The 18,898-nt window shown below is 38.6% G+C and overlaps 1 protein-coding gene across 5 annotated transcripts in view; it reads left to right on the forward strand.

The window, feature by feature from the left end:
- LOC122540910 (D-glucuronyl C5-epimerase-like) overlaps nucleotides 1–18,898 on the forward strand; it is a 97,771-nt gene that overhangs the window by 45,990 nt on the left and 32,883 nt on the right. For 4 of the 5 annotated variants that reach the window (XM_043677195.1, XM_043677197.1, XM_043677194.1 and 1 more), the window contains one exon: nucleotides 6,533–6,683. The gene's annotated coding sequence lies outside the window, so the exon portion shown is untranslated. The remainder of the gene's footprint in view (nucleotides 1–6,532; nucleotides 6,684–18,898) is intronic. The other variant, XM_043677198.1, reaches the window with a different exon arrangement.

Genomic DNA, 18,898 nt, shown 5'->3' on the forward strand with positions numbered 1-18,898 from the left:
ACTCTGTATCAGGTGGTTGTTATGAACAGTAGTAGGAGGCGAATGCTTTAAGCTGTTTTAAAACATTAGTCTTTTTATTTCAAAACTTATTCCATCTGAAAATAATTAGATTAATATTTAATTTAAATCAATTACATAGAGTCATAGGGATATACAGCACGGAAACAGACCCTTTGGTCCAACTCGTCCATGCCGACCAGATATCCCAATCTAGTCCCACCTGCCAGCTCCTGCTCATATCCCTCTAAACCCTTCCTATTCATGTATCCATCTGGATGCCTTTTAAATGTTGCAATTGTACTAGCCTCCACCACTTCCTCTGGCAGCTCATTCCATACGCGTACCAGCCTGTGCGTGAAAAGGTTGCCCCTTAGGTCTCTTTTATATCTTTCCCGTCTCACCCTAAACCTATGCCCTCTAGTTCTGGACTCCCCCCCCCCCCCCCCCTCCCCCCAACCAGAAAAAGATTTTGTCCATTTATCCTATCCGTACCCCTCATGATTTTAAAAAACCTCTATGTGGTCACCCCTCAGCCTCCGATGCTCCAGGGAAAACAGCCCTAGCCTTATCAACCTCTCCCTATAGCTCAAATCCTCCAACCCTGGCAACATCCTTGTATACCCTTTCAAATTTCACAACTTCTTTCCGATAGAAAGGAGACCAGAATTGCACGCAATATTCCAACAGTGGCCTAACCAATGTCCTGTCTAGCCGCAACATGACATTCTCAACTCCTATACTCAATACTCTGACCAATAAAGGAAAGTGTACCAGATGCCTTTTTCACTATCCTATCTACCTGCAACTCCACTTTTGAGGAGTTATGAGCTTGTATTCCAAAGTCTCTTTATTTTGCACCTTCTCTAATTGGTATTATGGTTATCTACACAATGATGTAGTCATTTCTCCCTCTATATTTTGTCTAAGCTTATGTTTTTGATGCAACGTACAGAAGAATTAACATTAAAGTTTGTGCGAAGATTTGTAGCTTGGGTGCTCGTTGTTGTGGTTCTGTTCGCCGAGCTGGAAGTTTTTGTTGCAAACGTTTCGTCCTCTGACTAGGCGACATCATCAGTGCTTGGGAGCCTCCTGCGAAGCGCTTCTTTGATGTTTCCTCCGGTGTTTATAGTGGTCTGTCCCTGCCGCTTCCGGTTGTCGGTTTCAGCTGTCCGCTGTAGTGGTTGGTATATTGGGTCCAGGTCGATGTGTTTGTTGATGGAGTTTGTGGATGAATGCCATACCTCTAGGAATTCCCTGGCTGTTCTCTGTCTGGCTTGCCCTATGATAGTAGTGTTGTCCCAGTCGAATTCATGTACAGAGAACACCAAACAGAGAATTCACTACAAGGGTATACAGGAAAGCCACACACACAGATCAAGTCCTAAACTATGAAAGTAACCACCCAACACACAAACGAAGCTGCATCAGGACACTATTCAAAAGGGCCACAACACACTGCAGTACACCAGAACTGCAAAAAGAAGAAGAGGAACACCTGTACAAGGTATTCGCCAAAAACGGATAACCGCGCAACTTCATCAACAGCTGCCTAAGAGAAAGACCACGGAACGAGGACATACCACAACAAAAAGAATTAGCCACATTACCATACATCAGGAGCATCTCGGAACTGACAGCCAGACTACTGCGACCCCGAGGACTCATAACGGCACACAAACCAACAGCCACGCTCAGACAACAACTCACCAGAACGAAGGACCCAATACCCAACATGAGCAAAACTAATGTAGTGTACAAAATACCATGCAAGGACTGCACAAAACACTATATAGGACAAACAGGAAGACAGCTAACAATCCACATACATGAACATCAACTAGCCACGAAACAACACGAACAGCTATCCTTAGTAGCCAAACACGCAGACAACAAGCAACATGAATTCGACTGGAACAACACTACTATCATAGGGCAAGCCAGACAGAAAACAGCCAGGGAATTCCTAGAGGCATGGCATTCATCCACAAACTCCATCAACAAACACATAGACCTGGACCCAATATACCAACCACTACAGCGGACAGCTGAAACTGACAACCGGAAGCGGCAGGGACAGACCACTATAAACACCGGAGGAAACATCAAAGAAGCGCTTCGCAGGAGGCTCCCAAGCACTGAGGATGTCGCCTAGCCAGGGGACGAAACGTTTGCAACAAAAACTTCCAGCTCGGCGAACAGAACCACAGCAGAATTAACATTAACTACACAAATCAAAAAGTTCAATTTATTGCTTTCCATTTCAATGCCTCAATACTATATTTGTTATGGTCAGCTGGAGTATAAATAGGCAGGTGAGCCACCTAATACATTCTCACCAAATTTTAAGGTACGTGGAACAAGAACACGGTGGCACGGTGGTTAGCACTGCTGCCTCACAGCGCCAGAGACCCAGTTCAATTCCCGCCTATGGCAACTGTTTGTGTGGAGTTTGCACATTCTCCCCGTGTCTGCGTGGGTTTCCTCCCACAGTCCAAAGATGTGCAGGTTAGGTGAATTGGCCGTGCTAAATTGCCCATAGTGTTAGATGAAGGGGTAAATGTAAGGGAATGGGTATGGGTGGGTTGCTCTTTGGAGGGTCGGTGTGGACTTATTGGGCCGAAGGGCCTGTTTCCACTGTGTAATCTAATCTAAAAACACAGCAGCAAAAACAGAAGCTGCTGGAAAAGCCCAGCAGGTCTGGCAACATCTGAGAAGAGAATCACAGTTAATGTTTTGGGACCTTTCCTGTATATCATATGATAGTCCCAAAGACTGTTAGGTGCCTTTTTACAGAAAGATCTCTGGAAAAGGGCCCAGGCTCTATTTCAAATTGAGAAACTGCATAGAAATACCATAGCCTTCAGACATTGGCACTTTGATATGGTTTAACTGGAGTGTGACCACCTGACAACTGGTCCATTCCATCTTTGGGTCATCTTACCCACCCAGTGCTCAAGGATGAAACCACGTGGTCAAGACCAATGCACATCTCCTATGTGCAATAGGTATCAATAGACTCTTATACCATAGTCAGAGCAACAGCTCATGAGAATGCTGAGAGATGCCCATACGTTTTGCACTATGCCTTTAGTACCTGCCATTTTATTGATTCCCATAACTTGGCATCTACATGAAGCTGAGCAATGTTAGTTGTGTCCTCTTTGCTCTTGTGGGAACTGGTTGGAGCAGTCACGACCCATTCACCTGCTCTTGCATTTAGCTTCTGGTCAGCATGAATAAGATAGTAAATTAACTGCATTTTGGAAGATTGCTGAGGAAGCTCTGCCCATGTGGCCACACAATCTATAAATGACCCATATTTTGGATAATGACTCAACTCCACTTCTCTGGTAAAACCTAGCCCATTGTCGCAAAAGCAACTCCAGAAATGTAAGGAGCTGTATTCCAACAATCAGTAACAAAGAACCGAATGCTGGAAATCTGAAAATAAAACTGAGCTAATCACTAGCCGATCCTGGGTATGGAGGGACTGTATTATGAGGTGAGATTGGGTAGGTTTAGAGGAATGAGAGGCGACTTTATTGAAAAATATAAGATTCTTAGGGAAGTTGACCGGCTAGATGTAGAAAAGTTGTTTCCTTTGAAGTGAACATCTAGGACCAGAGGGCATAATCTCACAATAAGGGTCACGCATTTAAGACTAACATGAGAAGAATTTTCTTTTGAGGATAGTGAATCGAAGGAATTCTTTACCAATGAGGCTGTCAAGACTCCGTCATTAAGTATATTTAAAGACTGAGTTAAATTTTTAATCAGTAAGGGCGGGTTATTGGGAAAAGACAGAAAAGTGGAATTGAGGGTTATCAGAACAGCCATGATCTCATTGAATGGCAGAGCAAAATCAATGGCCTGAATGGTCTGCTTCTGCTCCTATGTCTTTAACCTTACAAACTATTGTACAAAGTGCATAAATGTAAAGTTTCCAGTAACTACTTGAAGTGCTTTGTCAATAAAGCATTGTGGAAGTGATCGATTGAGTTCCATTTGTAGTTTGATTTAACACGCACTTTGTTTTAATGACCCTTATTGTTATTGCCAACCGTAACTTTCTTTTCAATAGATGGCAACTGTTGAACATTGCATAGTCCATATCACCTGTGTTTTATAGCAGGTTTTCTTCAATTTATTACGTTACCAATGGGGAATAGTGTTTTGCTGGGTAGATGAAACAGTATCACTAAGTATTATAAATATGTATTATCATCACCTATTATTTATGGCCTTATTCTCAATATTATGGATTTATACTATAATTCCCGTAACCACCCCCATAATTTAATGTCTTGTCGAGCCAATGCATGTGTTTCTGTGTGGTTGCGTGATGTATCAAATAACTTGGAATCTGTTTTTATGTATTTTCTGTATTGCTTATAATCAAATTACTGTGTGAATTCACATCATGGTGAATTAGCAGGCATGCTAGATTATAAATCTGAAAATTGACTGACTGCACAACTGTATTTATTAAATAATTACTCTTTGCAGTTGTATATGTTTTTCTTTGTAGATGCTAGTGTTTCATGCCATTTAATGGTGTGGTATTCTGATAACTATAAAATTCAACAAAAGAGACTTGATTGGTCGAATGACATCCACACTTTCCTTCTGAGTAAGAATTGTTCTTTCTTTCTGGTCTTCTTTCTTACTGATCAAATCCTATACTTTGTCTAGTAACATTAATATATGTTTCACAAATAATTACCATTCTTAAAAACTCAGAGGGTTGCTCACAGTTTGTGAGAAGATTGTGAGAAGAGTTACAAATCAGAGGGTTGCTTTTCAGACTGGAAGCCTGTAACCAGCAGTGTGCCACAAGGATCAGTGCTGGATCCATTGCTTTTTGCCATTTAGATAAATGATTTGGGTGAGAATATAGGAGGTATGGTTAGTAAGTTTGCAGATGATGCCTAAATAGGTGGTGTGGTAGACAGTGAAGAAGATTATCTCAAACTACAATGGGACCATGATCAGCTGGGCCAATGGTCCAAGGAATGGCCGATGGAGTTTAATTTAGATAAATGTGAGATGTTGCATTTTGGCACGGCAAACCAGGACACAACTTAAATTTAATGGTAGGGCCCTGGGGAGTGTCACCAAAAAAAGGAGACCGAGGGATGTGCGTCGTTCCTTGAAAGTGGGGTTGCGGGCAGACAGGGTGGTTAAGAAAGCATTTGGCATGCTTACCTTTTATGGGTCACAGCATTGAACATAGGAGTTGGAATGTCCTGTTGCGGCTGTACAGGACGTTGGTGAGGCCACTTTTAGAACACTGCATACAATTCTGATCGCCCTTCTATAGGAAGGATGTTGTTACCCTTGAGAGAATGCAGAAAATATTTACAAGGATTTTGCTGGGTTTGGAGGTTTGAGTTATAGCAAGAGGCTGAATAGGCTGGAGCTTTTTTCCCTGATGAATTGGAGGCTGAGGGATGATCTTTAGAGGTTTATAAAATAATGAGGGGCATGGATAGGGTGAATAGCCAGGTCTTTTTCCAATGGTGAGGGAGTCCAAAACTAGAGGTCGTAGATTTAAGGTGAGGGGGAAGGATTTAAAAGCGCCATAAGAGGTCTTTTTTTTCATGTAGAGGGCCGTCGGTAAATGGAAAGAGCTGCCAGAGGAAGTGGTGGAGACTGAGACAATTGCAACATTTAAAAAGCATCTGGTTGGGTATAAGATCAGGAAGAGTTTAGAGGGATATAGGCCAAATGCTGGCAAGTGGAAGTAGATCAGATTGGGATGTCTGGTCTGCACGGATAAGTTGGACCAAAGGGTCTGTTTCCCTCTTGCATGACTCTATTATCTTTATTTGAACCTGTTTACCTATCAATGCTGCTCTTTTATACACTTGGTCTTTTAAGGCACCTCTTTGACCAAGCTTTAGGGAATCTGACCTAGTATTTACTTTTATGGTTTGATGTCAAATTATGGTTTGCTGGTGCTTCTTTTAAGCATGTTGGAACAAGTCACCATGTTAAATATGCTGTATAAATGCTTAAAAAAAATAGCAAAATACTGCAGTTGCTGGAGATCCAACACAAAGACAGGAGGTGCTCGGGAAACTCAGCAGATCTGGCTGCATCTTGGGAGAGAAGCAGTTGTTTCAAGTCAAATGTGACTAAGTTCTAAAGTATTCAGAACTTTGCTTCTGAAGAAGAGTCACATTGAGTTCAATGTTAACTCTGTTTCTTCAGATGCTACCAGACCTGATAAGCTTCTGATTTTGGTCACAACAATAACTAGCATATATATGGACAAAATGCCCAGTCAAGGTCAACTAATTTGATGTGAGAAGTATTTTTATTTAAGAAGAAATATATCCTGGTTTTAATTAGCACTTTCCATCATTGTGAAAAGTTAAGCATGGGAAATGTTGATTTGAAATTGTTTTTGATTTTTGGAGCTGTATCATTATTGGTGAGAAGGAAAGGCAAAGGAGTGGGTTTTTTTCAATCTGACGTATCAAAATCTACAATTGTCATTTACTGTGTCATTGTTTTTTCTTTGTTCCAGTGTCAGCTGTAGGATATCAGGATACGAAGTCGAATTTCAGGCATCTTTGTCCGAAGTAGAAAATGAATACTGCTTTGGGGCTCATCAGTATAACTTGATAACAGATCAACTACGTACGTATACTCCATAAACTATCATCAAAGTGAAAAAGGTAAATTCAGTTTGCCTCTAGTCTCTAGCATAATATTAATGAAGATTGGTGCTAATCAGAATATGAAAATGAACTGTTCATTTAAGAGAGCTAAACTTCATGAAGATATATTATGAGACTGGAAAGGACTGTGAACAGAAGTACAATTCCACACTTGATAAAGGATAGTTGCTGAATGCTCTCTTGTTTATATTTCTGCTCTATTTTCTATAACAATTGAAACTGCAAGTAACCACAGTGGTCATTAACAAGAAGAAAATTTTGAGGTGTGAAGAAAAAGACACTTTGGTTTTCAGGAGAACATTAGTATCTGTTATTATGTGTACTGGCCATTATTCCAAGAGTGTTTTGAGTACAGGAAAAAGGTACTGGACCTTGATGAGACTATACTTGAAGTATTGTGTGCAGTTTTAGTCTCCTTACCGAAAAGCAAGTGCAAAGGAGGTTCAGCAGATTGATTTCTGGGGTGGCAGGTTTATTGTATGAAGAGAGACTGGGGCAACTGGGCCTGTATTCACTGGGGTTTAGAAGAATGAGAGAGCATCACATTGAAACGTATATAAATTCTGACTGACTGGGATGTTTTACTTGGCTGGGGAACTGCAGCAAGGTGTCACCATTTCAGTATATGGAGTAAGCCATTTTGGACTGAGATGACACACTTCTTCACTCAAAGTGAACTTGTGGAATTCTCTAGCACATAAGGCTGAAGAAGCCAAATCACTGAATATATTACATAAATAGATTTCTAGAAGTTAAAGGGGGATGGGCTAAGGAGTATAGTTTTGAGTTAGAGCATCAGCTGTGTCATATTGAATTGCGAAGTGGGCTTGATGAGCAAATGGCCTGCTCCTCCTGTTTTCTGTATTCTATTGTTCAACTGATCAGTCTTCAGTAGTAAAGAGGTCCAGCTGTAATTTAGTGCATTTTGTGACTTTGAACAGTTGCTCAGATAGATTGGAACAAAGCCTTTTGAGATTTCAGATAAGGATTGGTAAGTCATTTGGAACGAGAAGGCTTGTCATAGAGTGCATATATTGTGAAGTTCTGGGATTGCTAACATTTGGAAATAAAGAGTGGCACAAAGACTGTTGAATTTTTAAAAAAGTAACAAAGCAAAATGTTCCAGATGCAAGGATTCCAAAAAGTATTAAAGGGCTGGAAATGCTCAACAAGTCTCTGTGTCTACAGGTGATATCTCAAGCCTTTGACTGTTCCTCAGGATTAATATTTACAAAGGGTCAAATGCTGAAGCAGTGCTGTTTTTTCAACAGTTGCTGCCATTCTTGTTTCCTGCTTTTTTTGTAATTTTAAAATATCACCATTGGTAAGGGAGTATTTCAGAAAGCCTTTCTATCTTTTATTTTTAACCCCCACACCAACCCTGCCCCAAGAGAGTCCAGCATTAATGTTCCTTTTTATCTTGTGTTATGACAGTGAGTTTTGTGAAGTAAAATGTTCAAGTCAAACAAAAAAATCATTCTTGTACCGTATTAACTTCAGCCTGGATAGCTAATATGGTAATAGAATCAGATCAGAAGCATGTGAAAGTGGTGAGAGCTAAAATTGGTGGTTGATAATAAACAAGAGCAAATTTTGACGAGTCAGATTTGATTTTTAAAATGTCCATTATTGTTAGGTAACTACTGCAGAGGAGTTTATGGCAGTAATAATAAAGGAATAAAATTGGGTATAACTAATGTGGAAAATGTTTCTGGAAAATGCTTGCATTGTAAACAGTGCGGACAAATGAGAGGTTCGGTAATTGGTCCCTTCTAAAAGAGACTGTGTGAATGGAGGTCATGTGCATCACTACCTGAACTTTGAAACCGTGTTAATAAGATGCTCTTATTTGTGCCGGAGTGAGTTTCTTTTGTAAATATTGTTGCAATGATTTGAAAGGATCTGTTTGATTCACAATGATAGAAGGCCTGAAACACACCACTCCGCTCCAGATCTGCTGTTTCCTCTCCTTCCACCCGCTGCTGCCTTCACGCCCCCAAGTCCTAACCTATTCAACCATGTTTCTATGAGCCATCACTTTTATCTGATTCTTTCTATACTCCAATCTTGGCAGTTTTTGATTATCTTTCTTGGCTGAAGTAAAGGCGACTGACTGTGTGGAGTTTGTACCTTCTCCTGGTGTTTGCATGGGTTTCCTCCGGGTGCTCCGGTTTCCTCCCACAGTCCAAGGATGTGCAGGTCAGGTGAATTGGCCATGCTAAATTGCCTGTAGTGTTAGCTAAGGGGTAAATGTAGGTGTATGAGTGGGTTGCGCTTCGGCGGGTCGGTGTGGACTTGTTGGGCCAAAGGGCCTGTTTCCACACTGTAATGTAATGTAATCTAATCTAATCTGATGATGAATACTTTTGCTTGAACCGTATCTCTTGCCCTAGTCAAGTCACAAATTTGCAGTCATGTCAGTTTCTGTCCTCCCTGCTTCTGTTCCTTTCCCCCCACACCCCCAACATTCCATCATTGACTGGGTCCAACTACCTCTTTATCTCTAATCTCCCTTTCTAACAAGTTCCCTTTTACTCTAATCTCTCCCAGCTTCTTGAATCCTTTGTCACCTTTAGCTCAATGGTAGCATTCTCACCTCTTTGTTAGAAGATATTGGGGTCAAGTAACGCTTAGGAGACTTGAGTGTATGAGCCAGATTGTACTGAATAACATGCCCCCTTTCAGATGTGATGTCAAACAGTGATCCTGATTGACTACTTGAGTAGATCTAAAATATTCTGTGACACCATTTCAAAGAAGAACAAGCAAGCTTCCACCATGTCCTGATCATAATTTCTGTCTCAACCAATATCATCAAGCCAGATGATTTTGGTCATTATTGCTGGTTGTCAAATTGGTTATTATGTGACATTTCACTACTTCAGAAAATACTCCTTTGGCTGTAAAGTGTTTTTGGGGTGCACTGAAATCATGAAAGGTACATTGTTTGATCTAGTATTGATGTTCAAAACCCACATCTTTCTCTTCATTTCTAAGTTTTACAACAGTCTACTCACACCATTGCTTCTCTCCCCTCACCACCGCCATTATTGCTGAAAAATTAGTTTCATTTTCTTAACATTGCCCTTATCAGGTTTCCATCTTTCAGTTTCCAATATGCTCATGCATATGAAGTTGAGCAATCGTCCGTCCTCATCACAAGTTACTTCATTAATGTACATTAAATTTTCAAAACTTTATCTGCAGAGCTTTTCAATGCCTTTTTTTGCTCCATGCTGGTGTTCCTTCTCTTTAGTCCCCTTAGTATCCTCTGCATGTGTCTTCTGCACAAATACTTTTTCATCCTTTTGATCTCTTGCTTTTTGTCCGTCATTTGCCTCAGCCCCAAATTCTGGTACTTCCTCCTTTTTTTTTAAAGCCTATGTCCAATTCTAAAACAAATGTTCCCAAAACCATTCAGGTGGTACTGTTTCAGTCATCTCTCTTATCTTGACATGACAGTTGGAATCTTCTGCTATTTCTCATGGTGAGTTTGGTGTTGGGAATGCACTTAATCAGCTGGGAGGATGATGCAGTGTTGCTTATGTTCCATCTGACAACCAAGGCCCCTGTCACCTCTCAGATCCCAGCTGATATCCATCTCTGCATTCCCTACTAACCTAAGTTCTTTTCTTACCCCTACCTGTTTTGCTATCCATCCCCATTAAGACCTCAGAAAATGAAAGTTTTTAATCATACCTTTTAGATTGTATGGATGTTTATTTTATGGTACTTATCCTATTTTTAATACAGATTTGAAAGATAAGTATGCCACTATGGAAATTGTAATCTTAGAATGTACTAACTACCTTTTGTCATTTTTTGAGTTTTTGTGGCAGGTTGCAGTGCAGTCCTCCCAAGCCTATTTTTACAAATGTTCTTTTTTTTTTTTCACTACCGGTTAGTAAGTTGTAAATTTATCTTTTTGGTTGAAGTGCTGTCTCTTCAGATCGACACTTCAAAGAATGAAATGTCAGTGCGCAATTCATTCTGTGAATGAATTGAAGTACAAAGGTCTGTAATGTCGGAAGCTGATGTTTTTTGTGTAGGATGCTTCACAAAAGATTGCAAAGTCTACTTCATATGGTTTTACTATTGTTATTTGTAGAGTTTCATTTGTGCCAAAATTCCTTCGAAGCAAAGCATAATTTCACTTTGCTGGATTGCTGGTTTCAATTCTTCCCACAACTGTAGAGTGACAAATTCACATCATGAGTGTATTATAAGGCAGTAATTTGATTGTTGCATCACAAGCTGCATTATAAGATAAAAAGAACAAAGCTTTAACAATGTCTGAATGTTACCTGAACTAGATAAGATTACGATCTCTCAAATCCTGCCTTTTTGATTTTATAGTAAATGTTTGGCATTACTTATCTTGATGTAAGCCTGAAACTGGAAATGTTAAGATATTGAGAATGTTTCATACTGACAGAATGAAAACTGTATCATGGCTATACCCAGATATTCCAGATTTGGTTATGCTGTTGGATCAGTCCCAGCTAGGGGCCCAGACGAAAACTTAAAGAATTCTTAACACATTTAAGAAAACATACATTTTTAGGTCACTCATCTGTTGGCATTAACTCTATTTTTTGGCTCAACAGATGCTTCCTTACGGCTGAGTGTTCCCATCATTTTATGATTTTTCCACAGCTTCCATATTATAATTTTTGAAGAGTTACTCTGGTTTGTTCACACACAGTTTAAGAATGGGTCAGCTTTCTAGCTACTGTCATGGAAAATTATACAAAGACAGTTAAAAGAGAGCAGAATAAATAATTGATATAACTCCCCTGGATTTAGAAACTTGAGTAAAACTCTTGCTTCCTCTCCTTCATGAGATTTTGGTTATCTAGTTTGAGCGCAGGAAGGTTCTCTTGATCAATGATATTAATAAATCTACAATGCCAGCAGCTGATTTTTTAAATCTCTTTTGAGTCATTGAGAAAGAGAAAATCAGCGAAGGCTTCTTGCTTCTGTTTGACATTTATGAAACCCCATAGAAGGTGACATTTGCTGCAACCAAATTTGGGCTATGCCATGATGATCTTAAGTCAAAGAACCTGCTTATGCTCTTTGTTTATTGCTAACTTAAATTGAGAAATCTATGGTAGACCTTATTCTTAAACCAATTCATTCCACGTTGAAGCAGGCATTCCTCCAATATTGTTTGATAGGGACAGTTTAAGCTGTGTTTTTCTTTCTTTCCCAGTTTATCATTTGAGACTTAAAATAAATGACTGATGCTCAAAGATGAGAGCTAATGAGTGAGTGTTGATGGTCGTAAAAGATGATGCAATGTTCTGACCAGATATCCACAGTGATTCCTGGATTATGATCTGCAGTGGGAACCCTTGTGATCCATGAAGAAGAAATAGCTATCGTCCCGTTTCCCCCCTTGGTCGAAGCAAAACACTCAGACACAGTATAGTTTTACTTCTTCCATCTTTATTCCGGGCCCTGGAGGCAGACAGAACAATTGCCCATGTGCACAGGGACATGAGTTCTCGATCTGCTCTTTCAAACAGCAGTTTCTTAATGAATTATGTTGTCACTTTACAGGGAGAAGCATCCAGATAAGGCAACATACATATTGATTGGATGATCATTACAATCAGCGAATGTCAATAGTAAAGATTAAGCCATCTGCTGTTATACAATGAATAACTTCACTTTTCACCTTGTTAACTGACTTTACATACTGAATGTTTCTAATATTGTTAAATGGCTCTACATAATGAATGCTTTTCCACCTTGTTAACCTATTACCCTTGCCTCCAGCACCCCATTGTTAACTGCAAGTTCTTATCTGATCTGAGTCATTCTCAGCTGAACCTCTTGTTTCACAAAACTCAAAACTTTACTCTTTCCCTACCTGGTCATATCCTATACACATGTCAAGACATGCAATATCTATGAAATGACATTTGTTATTGAACCATAATAGCACAGTGCTATGAAGGTAGAAGAAAATATGTTTGAACGGAATTATTAAGAGATCTTCAACTCTGCCGATGGCTGATTAGAGTAACTGAAAACATTGTTAGGAAATACCTGATGATCAGAACTTTAGGAAGTGGAAGTCGGATGCTAACTGGGGGGTAGATAAGGACAGATATGCAGATTTATTTTATTGAAGAAGAAAGTGATGATGTCTTTGAATTATGTTGGAGTTGAGTGGAGGGTGTGATGATAGGCTTGCTGAAGGCAAGATGGAAATGAACATTTAACTTTCTCATGAGAATGCACAGATCTGAAACACTAATTCTGTTTCTTTTTCCACAGTTAACGCTAGATCTGCAGACAATGTTTCTATCATGTTCTGTTTTTATTACAAATTTCCAGCATCTGCAATATTTTGCTTTAGGAGCAGAATTAGAGGATTATAGGATTAGAGATGATTTTAGAAATTGGCAGAGAATGAGGCTGCAATGATTAAATTAGATTAGGTACCCTATAGTATGGAAACAGATCCTTTGTCCCAACAAGTCCACACCGACCCTCCAGAGCGTAACCCATCCAGACCCATTCCCCTACCCTATATTTACTAATGCACCTAACAATATTGGCAATTTAGCGTGTCCCATTCACCTGACCTGCACATTCTTTGTACTGTGGGAGGAAACCAGAGCATCCAGAGGAAACCCACGCAGACACGGGGCGAATGTGCAGGTTTTCAAAAATTCCACAGATTCACTACTCTGTGAGCTAGTGTAGATCAGCAAGCACGCAGATGTTGGTGAAGGAGACGGGTGACAGTGTTTTGGATGACCTCTGATTTTTGAGCATTGGGGTTAGACAGAAACGCATAGAAATAGTGAAATCTAGCAAGTTCAATACATATGAGTGCTTGAGTTTGAGATACTTTAGTGAACTTGTCATAAATCAAATCTAATCTTTTATAATTTCAGACAAAATGCAGTCCTCAATGTTGATATGTTGCATTGCATTTTCTGCTGATCTTCCCAAATCAGGCAATGTATGGCTGTTGTTTCTACCTTACCCTCTTGGGATTCTAAATAGATTTGATTGAATTTTGAATCTGCCATGTATGTTGGGTAGAGAGCAAGCTTTCAGTGATCTATAATTTATTGTAAATTTGCCACAAGTTTAAAAAAGAGCTTTAGAAACTGTATTTGTATTCATAGAGCATTCTGTGAAATGTAAAGTTGAGGTTCATTAAAATTAATGCTTAAACACAAACAGTTTAAAAGCTAGTCCCTCCTAAATCACACTTTCCCTTTTATTGATATTGATGCCATAGGACTTGGAGGCAGGTGTAGCCCATTCAGCACATCAAGTCTCCTCCAATATTCAGTGAGAACAGGGATGACCTGATGATCCTCAACTCTGCTTTGTTGCCTTTTTCCCATAACCCTTGATCCCTTTACAGTTTAAAAAGTCTCTCTATCTTTGCCTTAAATATACTTAATGACTTTTCCAGTCCTCTGGGGTAACAAATTCCACAGGCTCATTATTCTGAGAGAAGAAACTACTTCTCACCTCTATCTTAAATGGATGAGTGCTTACTTTAAGATTACGCCATCTGGCCATAAGGGGAAACAACATTTCTGCATCCTTGTCAAGTTCCTGAAAATCTTGTATGTTTCAATAACTTTGCCTCTTATTCTTCTAAACTCCAATGACCTACTTTGACCTCTATTCATAGAACAGTCCCTCCATACCTGTGATCACCCTCGTGAACCTTTTTTGGACTGCCTGCAATACCCTACACCTTTCCTTATAAAAGGGGCCCAAAATTGTTTCTAGCATTTGAGCGGAGTCTGACTAATGTCTTGTATAGTTTAGACAATATTAGTGCAAGTGACAAAAAGATTGGTCAACAGATTATAAAGTGTCTTGAGGAGGAAAGTTTAGAGCCTGAACATCTGAAGGCATCACTAACAATGATAGAGTAATTAAATACGATAAGCTGAAGACATTAGAATTAACTCTGAGACAATTATGCTCATTTTTGGGCTGGAGGAGATTACGTGGATAAATGGATAAAGCCCAGAAGGAATTTGAAAGTAAAAATATTAAGCTTAAATTAATTACTTTGTATCAAAAGTTGTTTCTTGTATCTTCATTTCTCTTTTCGCATCAGTTGATAATATTGATTTTGGAACATGTGTCATCCTCCTCTTCATTTGGCTGAGAATTTAAACTATTTTTGGTTTTCATCCATTTTTTTTCTTTCGCAGTTGGAAAAGTGCTGCCCCAAGATACTAATTAAAAAGCTCCTCTCCTTACTATTCTTTCATGAAATACAACAGCACTCTTAGGAGGCTAACAGAATTTCTGGGAGCAAAAGGTGAAGGCACTTGAAAACTGAAATTAATCTCCTTCCTACTGCGAAATTTAAAAAACAAATTGCAAATTGTTGTCACACTTGTGGCAATGTGTTCAACAGTATCAAACTGGCAATTTATTTTTCATGTGTAAAATTTCTAATATGCCATGCATTTAGTAACTAGTATGCATTTTAAAAAATATTTATGGATTTAGTGATGTACCATGTTTTTAACTCTTAATCAGATGCATGAAACTTTATTTATATAATGCAGTGTGGATTAGTATTCACACTCATTTAAAAAAAAAAAATCTGCAGTGGATTTAATTTCTAGTTGCTACCCTAATTGACTTTGGAATGGGCTTCCAACACAAACTGGTTATCAGAGTGGACATTCTTTCTGCTGTTATAGAGTCATGAAGTATTACAGCATGAAAAGAGGCCCTTCAGCCTATGTACCGCTAGTCATAGAATACCAATCTACTCTAAACCCATTTCTCAGCATTTGACTGCAGTTGTGTATGCTATGGCATTTCAAGTGTTCATCTAAATATTACTAAAATGTTATAATGGTTCCTGCTTCAACACTCTTTCATCCATCAACCTGTAGGCGAAAAAAAGTCTTCATTAAATCCCCTCTAAACCTCCTGCCACTTACCTTAAATGACATCCCTGGTAATTGACCTTCTGATAAGGGGAAAAGTTATTTATTTCTGGTGATCCTAACTATGCACTCCTAAGTCAGTGCCGAATGGGAAGTATCTAAAAACTTACATAGTCAGCATCTTTGAATTAAAATTATATGACCACAGCAGAGAAAATCAGAATTACTGGAGAAACTTTGCAGATCTGGCAGCAGCTGTTAGAAGAAAGCAGACGTGATGTTTTGAGTCCAGTGTCTCTTCATCAGAGCTTGTCAGAGTCACTGGACTTAAAGCATGACTGCTTTCTTCCCACAGATGTTGACAGATTTGAGTTTCTCCAATTTCAGTTTTTGTTTCAAACCTCCAACATCGTCAGTTTTTTTGTTTTATTATAGCAGAGAAAATCGACCTGTTTCAATGAAATAAATAAAATCATTTCATGTAGGCTGTGTTCCAACAAGCTTCCACAATAACAATCAGTCAACCGCATAGCACTGGTTGAAAAAATGTTATTGCACACTTGTCAGCAGCTGCCACAGTTTGAAGTTATTATTTGTGCCATTAGCAAATATTTTAATAACAGTACCCATCTGGTGATTAGTTAGATTTATTGGACCGTACCTTAAATGGACTTGTAATTATGACAGCAATTTTCATAGTGGCTGTTCACTGTTTTGAGTGATGTGCCAAGTAACTAGCTGTGGGAAACTGACTCAATCCCATGAAATTTGTTCTCTGTTAGAACTCTCTTTTTTGTCAGTAAAAGCCATATGGTAGCAGGCCACAGCATTTTTGTTTCAGCATTTATGAATAATTGCAATGTTTAATTTTGAGACTGGCAATAGTGTATTGTTCATAACCCAATTTAATAAGTCACAAAAGCATGAGTATGTATGTAAATCATGTGTGTAAAAAGAAAGGTTGGATGGCAAGCATCTTGCTTCATCTAACAAAATATAAAATTTTGATTCAGTACGTAATGCTTCCACATAAGTCCATGGTTTGTTTTTTTTTATAGTATGTAGCAGTCCTCCAGCTTTATATGATGTACAAAGAAAAATGATTAAGTAGTTTTATGATATACTCTAGTATAGTAGTATATGCACTAGAGTCATCAGCGTGGAAATAGACCCTTTGGTCCAACTAGTCGATGCTGACCATGAGCCCAAAATAAACTAATCCACTTGTCTGCATTTGTTCTATATCTTTCAAAACCTTTCCTATTCGTGTACTTATCCAAATGTTCTTTAAACAGTGTAACTGTACCTGTTTCCACCACTTCATCTGGTAGTTTATTCCACACACGAGCCACTCCTTTTTTTAAATTACCCTCAGTCCTTTTTTAAAACTTTCTCCTCTCACCTTAAAAATATGTACCCTAGTTTTAACTTGCCCCACACTGGAGAAAAAGGCCTTGCTATACACTTTATCTATGCCACTCATGATTTCATAAACCTCTATAAGAACACCCTTTAGCCTCCTATGTTCCAGTGAAAAAGTCCCTGCCTATTTTTGAAAACTCAAACCCCCTCTTCCTGGTAAATCTTTTCTGAACCCTCTCCAATTTAATAATGTCGTTGCTATAGCAGGACAACCAGAATTGCAACAGTACTCCAGAAGAGACCTCACCAATGTCTTGTACAACCTGAACATGATCTCCCAGTTTTTGTACTCAAAGATCTGAGCAATGAAGGCAAGCATGCTAAATGCCACCTTGACCACACTGTCTGCCTGTGATGCAGATTTCAAACAATGATGTATCTGAACCCTGAGGTGCCTCTGTTCTACGACACCTCCCAGTGCTCTACCGTTAGTTGTACAAGTCCTGCCCTGTATTGCATTTTGATCAAAACAAACCTTGTATTTATCAAATTAAACTCTATCTGACACTGCTCAGCCCATTGATTAAGATCTCTTTGTAATCTTAGATAACCTTCTTCACTGTCCACGATACCACCAATTTTGGTGTCATCCATAAACCATGTTTCCTATATTCTCGTCCAAATTGTTTTATATAAATGATGAACAAAAGTTATGCATACTAGGACTTGCATATAATTACAGGCCATTCTGCTATAATGTGCATTTCGTTAATGAGAATTTACTGTAACGCGATTGACAAATTGAGGACACTACATCTAAAGTTTGGACTTTTAAAGGAAGAAACTGGTCAGCATTTGGATGACATCAGTAGTTTAGCGCATGTTGCCCAAGTTTCTGTTTTACTTAAGCTAATTACAGATTGAAAATTAAAAGGGCTAATACAGTTATGATAGAGGCATATGGACATCCCATTGTACCATGTATCTTCCAGAATTTGATTGACTTCTCTTTAATTCTTAAATTAATTTGAAGGAAATTTGGTCATGTCAGGTGATTTTAATTTAAACACTGATATACATTCTAATATTATGATATTTATCCATTTTAAGATTGTTAAAGTATGATAAATGTATGACAATGCTAAACAGTAGTCACAGTATTGGAATTTTGGTGTTCTGCCTCTTGGGGAATTCTCTCAGTAACCTCTGTGTAGCTTTGTGTTTTCAGTTTTACCAATTTCTGCATGTTTAAAACGAGGCACAAGTATGTTAATACTATAATGCGCCTTTCCTATGCTTGCTGGTGTCTGAACTCTATGCTGTTGTCGTTTGTTTGAAAGAAATGTAATTCTGCCCTAATCTATATTATAAACTAGTTTGAAGTTGTGCTTACTAAGTACTCTGTGCATTACATACTTGAATGACTTCCTATTGTAAACAGAATTTCTTTATAAGTAATCTTACTCTGTAGTTAAGCAAAGATTCTTCATTTACAAGCATTCTGTTTCTAATTGCTACAATAGTTGAAAATATTTCTGAAATGGATCACGAATGAAATGAAATACAAATTGTTTTCTTAATGTTTTGTTTACAGTGGAGCGCAAATTGATAGATTAAAAGCCAGCATCTTAACTTCTCTCCTTTTTCCTGCCCGGTGCTTCTGAAAGAAACAGGCAATAGACTACTGGAAGATGTAACAGGGGTTGGTATTGTTAGAAAATAGTAAACTAGACTTTTGAACAAGTTTTCAGAAGAAATTGCAAGTGTTGTAGTATACAAAGGCAAAAGCAAGAAATAAGTGAATAGTCAGGAGTTGAGTGAGACTTGAAAGTCAAAAATCAGTGTTCCCATAGAAGTCCAGTTAATTTGAATAAATTGTGCATATATGTGAGTAAAATGAAGTCTTGGATATACCTATCTCAGAAATGTGACCATTGCAGAACTACTGGC

The sequence above is a fragment of the Chiloscyllium plagiosum genome, chromosome 36, assembly GCF_004010195.1.
Source record: "Chiloscyllium plagiosum isolate BGI_BamShark_2017 chromosome 36, ASM401019v2, whole genome shotgun sequence".
NCBI lineage: Eukaryota > Metazoa > Chordata > Chondrichthyes > Orectolobiformes > Hemiscylliidae > Chiloscyllium > Chiloscyllium plagiosum.